Raw genomic sequence first — 6366 nt, 5'->3', positions numbered from 1 at the left:
GAGGGACCGGCACGCCTCCGGCGCCTAGGCTCCAGCCGACGGGGACGCGGTAGCCCGGTGGGCAAGGGTAGTTCGAGGCGCAAAGCTCCTCCACCTGCTGGTAGGTTAGAGTGGGTGCGGTGGAAGCCATGAGAGAGTGATGAGAGATTGTAGAGATGTGATAATGCTGGCCAAGCCGGGCTACATATATGTAGTGAGAAATGGCGGGAAAAATGGGAGCGGGAAGACAGGAGGCGGGAAGAAAGTGGCGGGAAGAAAGAGGCGGGAAGACATGGAAGAAATGGCGGGAAGATCGAAGAGGAATCCAGAGCTGGTCATCTAACCTTTAGTCCCGGCTGGTGGGTGCAACCGAGACTAAAGGTGGTTTTGTGTCGTCTAAGAAAACTGTCGGTGAGATAAGGATGTTTGGGTAAGATTTAGTCCCGGCTGGAGGGTGCAACCGTGACTAAAGCTGTCGACAGGATAAGGACGCGTGGGTGGACGCACTGCTCGATGAGATAAAGCATGTAGCGCACGACGCCCTATCGGAGGAACAAGACAAAGCAGAAGCGGCCGGGAAGAACTGGTGGGAAGAGGGGGGCGGGAAGAACTGGCAGGAAGAGGAGGGCGCGGGAAGACCGAGGCGGGAAGAACTAGCGGGAAGAGGGGGGCGGTAATGAATTAGTTTGATATATTATTTGTATTTTTAAGATTTTGAAATGAATTAGTTTTATTTTTCTGGTTTTTTGATGTATTATTTGTATTTTTAAGATTTTGAAATGAATTAGTTTTATTTTTCTGAATTTTCTGATATATTATTTGTATTTTTAACATTTTGAATTTAATTAGTTTTATTTTTCTGGATTTTTGATATATTATTTGTATTTTAAGATTTTGAATTGAATTAGTTTTATTTTTCTGAATTTTTTGATATATTATTTGTATTTTTAACATTTTGAAATGAATTAGTTTTAATTTTCTGAATTTTTTGATATATTATTTGTATTTTTAACATTTTGAATTGAATTAGTTTTATTTTTTGATTTTTTTGATATATTATTTGTATTTTTAAGATTTTGAATTTTGAAAAAGACCTTTAGTCGCGGTTGGCCTAGCCCACTGCGTGTCTCGCACGAGCAGGCCGCCTGACAGCGGGACCTACTATCAGCGGTACTTAAACAGCGAAACGGTATGATCTATGTGAGCCGCATGATTAGAGCAGGATCCGATGGTCCACGTGCGTCATCGTCGACGATGAGCACGGGCTCACTGGCGGCGAGCCTAGGGGGTCGGCAGCTCACCGGAGGTCCGGCGGTCGTCGGCGTTGATGCAGGGCAGCGTTGTCGAGGATGGCAAGGCTCCTTATACCAGTGGCGTCTCCTGGGGCTGCTCCTGGCTCCGGCGATCTTGCAGCAGTACTGACGGCGCTCCGGCGATCGATTGGGGCTCTGTGGACGATATTGGGATGAGGGATTGCTTGAGGAGGATCAGGTAGAGGAGAGGAGTGAAGTGGTGTGAAGAATTGGAGTGGGGGAAGCCTCCTTTTATAGGGTTGAGGAGGTTGGCAAGGTGAGAGAGAGAGAGGGGAGGAGGGTGACATGGTGAGCATGGTGGTGGTGACCAAGGGGATGGCATGGCCATGGCATGGATCCTCTATGCATTTTTCTTGGTCTATGAGTGCAATGCAAGCTTGGGTGAGGTGAGGCCAAGGTATGTGACATGGTTGGCAAGGCTAGAGAGAGCTAGAGCATGCACAAAAGATCATGGCCAACATGTGTGACATATGCCATGACATAGGGAGAGAGCTTGTGTCATGGTGAGCATGGCTAGGCAATGTGATGTCATTGGGAGTTGTTGGAGTACAAGGTGCACTATAGATAAGCACAAGAAAAAGGGGAGTGAGGTGGGGAATAGTGGGTAGAATAGTGGTTGTACTTTTTATTCAACTATGTGATCACCATATGTGAGATGCAATGGTCTCATTTGACTTTGAATTTGGCAAAAATACTTTATGGCTGTGATATAAATAATGTTTGGCATCAATTGGTGGTCTTGGTTTGCAATTTGGAGTTGGTTTGTGAAGATTCCAAAATTTGGGGCAATCTAGAATCTGTTTCAAAGTTGCCACTTTGCATGCTTATATTAAGAGTTTGACTTTGAATCAGCAAGGTTGAATTTGACCAAGTTGTTCACTTTTATGAGTACAATAGATCTGGGCAAAAATATTAGAAAGTTTAGTTTTAAAAAAATTAACCAAAGGGGCTCAAAGTAGGTAACATGTTAAAAGTGGCAGATTTGACCATTAGCATATGTAACTTAGATTTTCATTTTTCCTTTGATTTGTGTTGCTTTTCTTTGACCCAAATTTTATTGTTTTGTGTTCAAATGGTATAGTGTTGTGTTTAAGAAATTCAAACAAAGAAAGTGGGGCATTTGCTCAAATTTGTAAATTGGCCATACACTCACATATGTCGTGTTATTTGCATTTTTCTTATTCTTCTATTTTGTTTCACTTGATTCACTTGGGCATGGTTTAGGGTCCATTTAGGGTTAGATGGGGTTTAGTAATGGTTTCAAACCATTTGGGTAAGGTATGAGGGCTTAGGTCAAGATTTGCCATTATGGCTATATGCCACATATGCCTCTATGTATATTTTTATTTTATTTTTGTTTCACCTTTGATTTAGTTGGTAAGTGCTAGGTTGGGTCTGTTGAGGTTTTTCAAACCATCTAAACCAGGTAGAAGATGGCATAGTTCACTATTTGTAAATATGACTATTTGCTCACATAGGCTTTTCTTTTTAATTTAATTTCTTTTTATTTTGTTTTATCTTGGAGGGTAAAAAGGAGAGTAAGGTTTAGGGTTTAGGAGCATTTCAAAGTACTTCACATCATCATCAAGGCAATATCACAACATATAAGCATGAGTACTATGCACAACCTCTAACTCAATTAATGTTTTTTGTTGGTTCCAAATTTTGGAAAAAGGGAAATTCATCTTCTCTTTGTTTTAAAATTTGAGATGTTACAAATCCTTCCCCCTTAAACAAAATCTCGTCCCGAGATTTAAGAAAAGTTAGGTTCCTAAGAGAGATTGGGCAATTGGGTTAACAGGAGACATACTTGGCATGGCATTGGGTGCTTCCTGAGTTTTGGTGGCACTCATGTGGTAGAGACGACCGTTGCGATTGTTCGGGTTCCTTCCAGTTGAAACACGGCGCTGTTGCTGGGCAGGAGCAGTGGTATTGGGGGCTGTCTTCATCCTCTTCTTGGGACACTCATAGCAAGTCACAAGATGAGAGGGAATTTTTCTAGGGTTTGTTTGGATAAGAATTTGAAAAGTTCAAAACATGAAAACTTGAGTAGTGTTGAGGGGGGGGGGGGTAAAAACCAACAACACTTTTTCATTCATACCAAACATCACACATTACAAAACTAACACACCATTGGTTTTAAGAACCATTCATTCGTTCTACGATACAAGGAACAGGATACTGAAAGTGCATGGAGCCCCCATGTGTGATTTTGGTAATTAATAACAATCCCTATGGACTAATGTTTGCATTGAGTTATATTTGTAGGTGTTGTCCATAGGCAATGCTTGAACCATTTGTTGGCTTCAAGGTTGCAATAAGAAGAAATTGATGAAGGATATCAAGTGTCAAGTATGTCTTGAAGATGAAGATGAAGTGAGCCCTTGATACGTCTCCAACGTATCGATAATTTCCTATGTTCCATGCTACTTTTATGATGATACTCACATGTTTTATACATACTTTATGTCATATTTATGCATTTTACGGCACTAACCTATTAACGAGATGCCGAAGAGCCAGTTGCTGTTTTCTGCTGTTTTTGGTTTCGGAAATCCTAGTAAGGAAATATTCTCGGAATTGGACGAAATCAACACCCAGGATCTTATTTTTCCACGAAGCTTCCAGAAGTCCGAAAGGGAAACGAAGTGGGGCGACGAGGCGCCCACACAACAGGGCGGCGCGGCCAAGGCTTGGGCCGCGCGGCCCTGGCGTGTGGGGCCCTCGTGGCGCCCCCTGACCTACCGTTCCGCCTACATAAGCCTTCGTCGATAATAGTTCTAGTACCGAGAGCCACGATACGGAAAACCTTCCAGAGACGCTGCCGCCGCCAATCCCATCTCGGGGGATTCAGGAGATCGCCTCCGGCACCCTGCCGGAGAGGGGAATCATCTCCCGGAGGACTCTTCACCGCCATGGTCGCCTCCGGAGTGATGTGTGAGTAGTTCACCCCTGGACTATGGGTCCATAGCAGTAGCTAGATGGTTGTCTTCTCCTAATTGTGCTATCATTGTTAGATCTTGTGAGCTGCCTAACATGATCAAGATCATCTATTTGTAATGCTACATGTTGTGTTTGTTGGGATCCGATGAATAATGAATACTATGCTATGTTGATTATCAATCTATTATCTATGTGTTCTTTATGATCTTGCATGCTCTCCGTTATTAGTAGAGGCTCTGGCCAAGTCATTACTTGTAACTCCAAGAGGGAGTATTTATGCTCGATAGTGGGTTCATGCCTCCATTAAATCTGGGACAGTGACAGAAAGTTCTAAGGTTGTGGATGTGCTGTTGCCACTAGGGATAAAACATCAATGCTATGTATAAGGATGTATTTGTTGATTACATTACGCACCATACTTAATGCAATTGTCTGTTGTTTGCAAATTAATACTGGAGGGGGTTCGGATGATAACCTGAAGGTGGACTTTTTAGGCATAGATGCATGCTGGATAGCGGTCTATGTACTTTGTCGTAATGCCCAATTAAATCTCACAATACTCATCATAACATGTATGTGCATGGTCATGCCCTCTTTATTTGTCAATTGCCCAACTGTAATTTGTTCACCCAACATGCTATTTATCTTATGGGAGAGACACCACTAGTGAACTGTGGACCCCGGTCCATTCTTTTACATCGAATACAATCTACTGCAATTCTCGTTCTACTGTTCTCTGCAAACAATCATCATCCACACTATACATCTAATCCTTTGTTACAGCAAGCCGGTGAGATTGACAACCTCACTGTCACGTTGGGGCAAAGTAATTTGGTTGTGTTGTGTAGGTTCCACGTTGGCGCCGGAATCCCTGGTGTTGCGCCGCACTACACTCCGCCGCCATCAACCTTCAACGTGCTTCTTGGCTCCTACTGGTTCGATAAACCTTGGTTTCTTACTGAGGGAAAACTTGCCGCTATACACATCACACCTTCCTCTTGGGGTTCCCAACGGACGCGTGTTGTACGCGTATCAAGCTCTTTTTCTGGCGCCGCTGCCGGGGAGATCAAGACACGCTGCAAGGGGAGTCTCCACTTCCAATCTCTTTATTTTCTTTTTGTCTTGCTTTACTTTTATTTACTTCTTTGTTTGCTGCACTAAAACAAAACACAAAAAAATTAGTTGCTAGCTTTACTTTATTTACTGTCTTGTTTGCCATATTAAAAAAAACACAAAAAAATTAGTTACTTGCATTTACTTTATCTAGTTTACTTTATTTACTATTGCTAAAATGGGTACTCCTGAAAATACTAAGTTGTGTGACTTCACAAACACAAATAATAATGATCTATTATGCACACCTATTGCTCCACCTGCTACTACAGCAGAATTCTTTGAAATTAAACCTGCTTTACTAAATCTAGTTATGAGAGAGCAATTTTCTGGTGTTAGTTCTGATGATGCTGCTGCCCATCTCAATAATTTTTTTGAACTATGTGAAATGCAAAAGTATAAGGATGTAGATGGTGACATTATAAAATTAAAATTGTTTCCTTTCTCATTAAGAGGAAGAGCTAAAGATTGGTTGCTATCTTTGCCTAAGAATAGTATTGATTCATGGACTAAATGTAAGGATGCTTTCATTGGTAGATATTATCCTTCCGCTAAAATTATATCTTTGAGAAGTAGCATAATGAATTTTAAGCAATTGGATACTGAGCATGTTGCCCAAGCATGGGAAAGAATGAAATCTTTGGTTAAAAATTGCCCAACCCATGGACTGACTACTTGGATGATCATCCAAACCTTTTATGCAGGACTGAATTTTTCTTCACGGAACCTATTGGATTCAGCTGCTGGAGGTACCTTTATGTCCATCACTCTAGACGCCGCAACAAAGCTTCTTGATAATATGATGGTTAATTACTCTGAATGGCACACGGAAAGAGCTCCACAAGGTAAGAAGGTAAATTCTGTTGAAGAAACCTCCTCCTTGAGTGATAAGATTGATGCTATTATGTCTATGCTTGTGAATGGTAGGACTAATGTTGATCCTAATAATGTTCCGTTAGCTTCATTGGTTGCTCATGAAGTACATGTTGATGTGAACTTCATTAAAAATAATAATTTC

This window comes from Lolium perenne, chromosome 6 (genome assembly GCF_019359855.2).
Source record: "Lolium perenne isolate Kyuss_39 chromosome 6, Kyuss_2.0, whole genome shotgun sequence".
In the NCBI taxonomy this organism is placed as follows: domain Eukaryota; kingdom Viridiplantae; phylum Streptophyta; class Magnoliopsida; order Poales; family Poaceae; genus Lolium; species Lolium perenne.
This window is presented reverse-complemented; position numbering follows the sequence as displayed.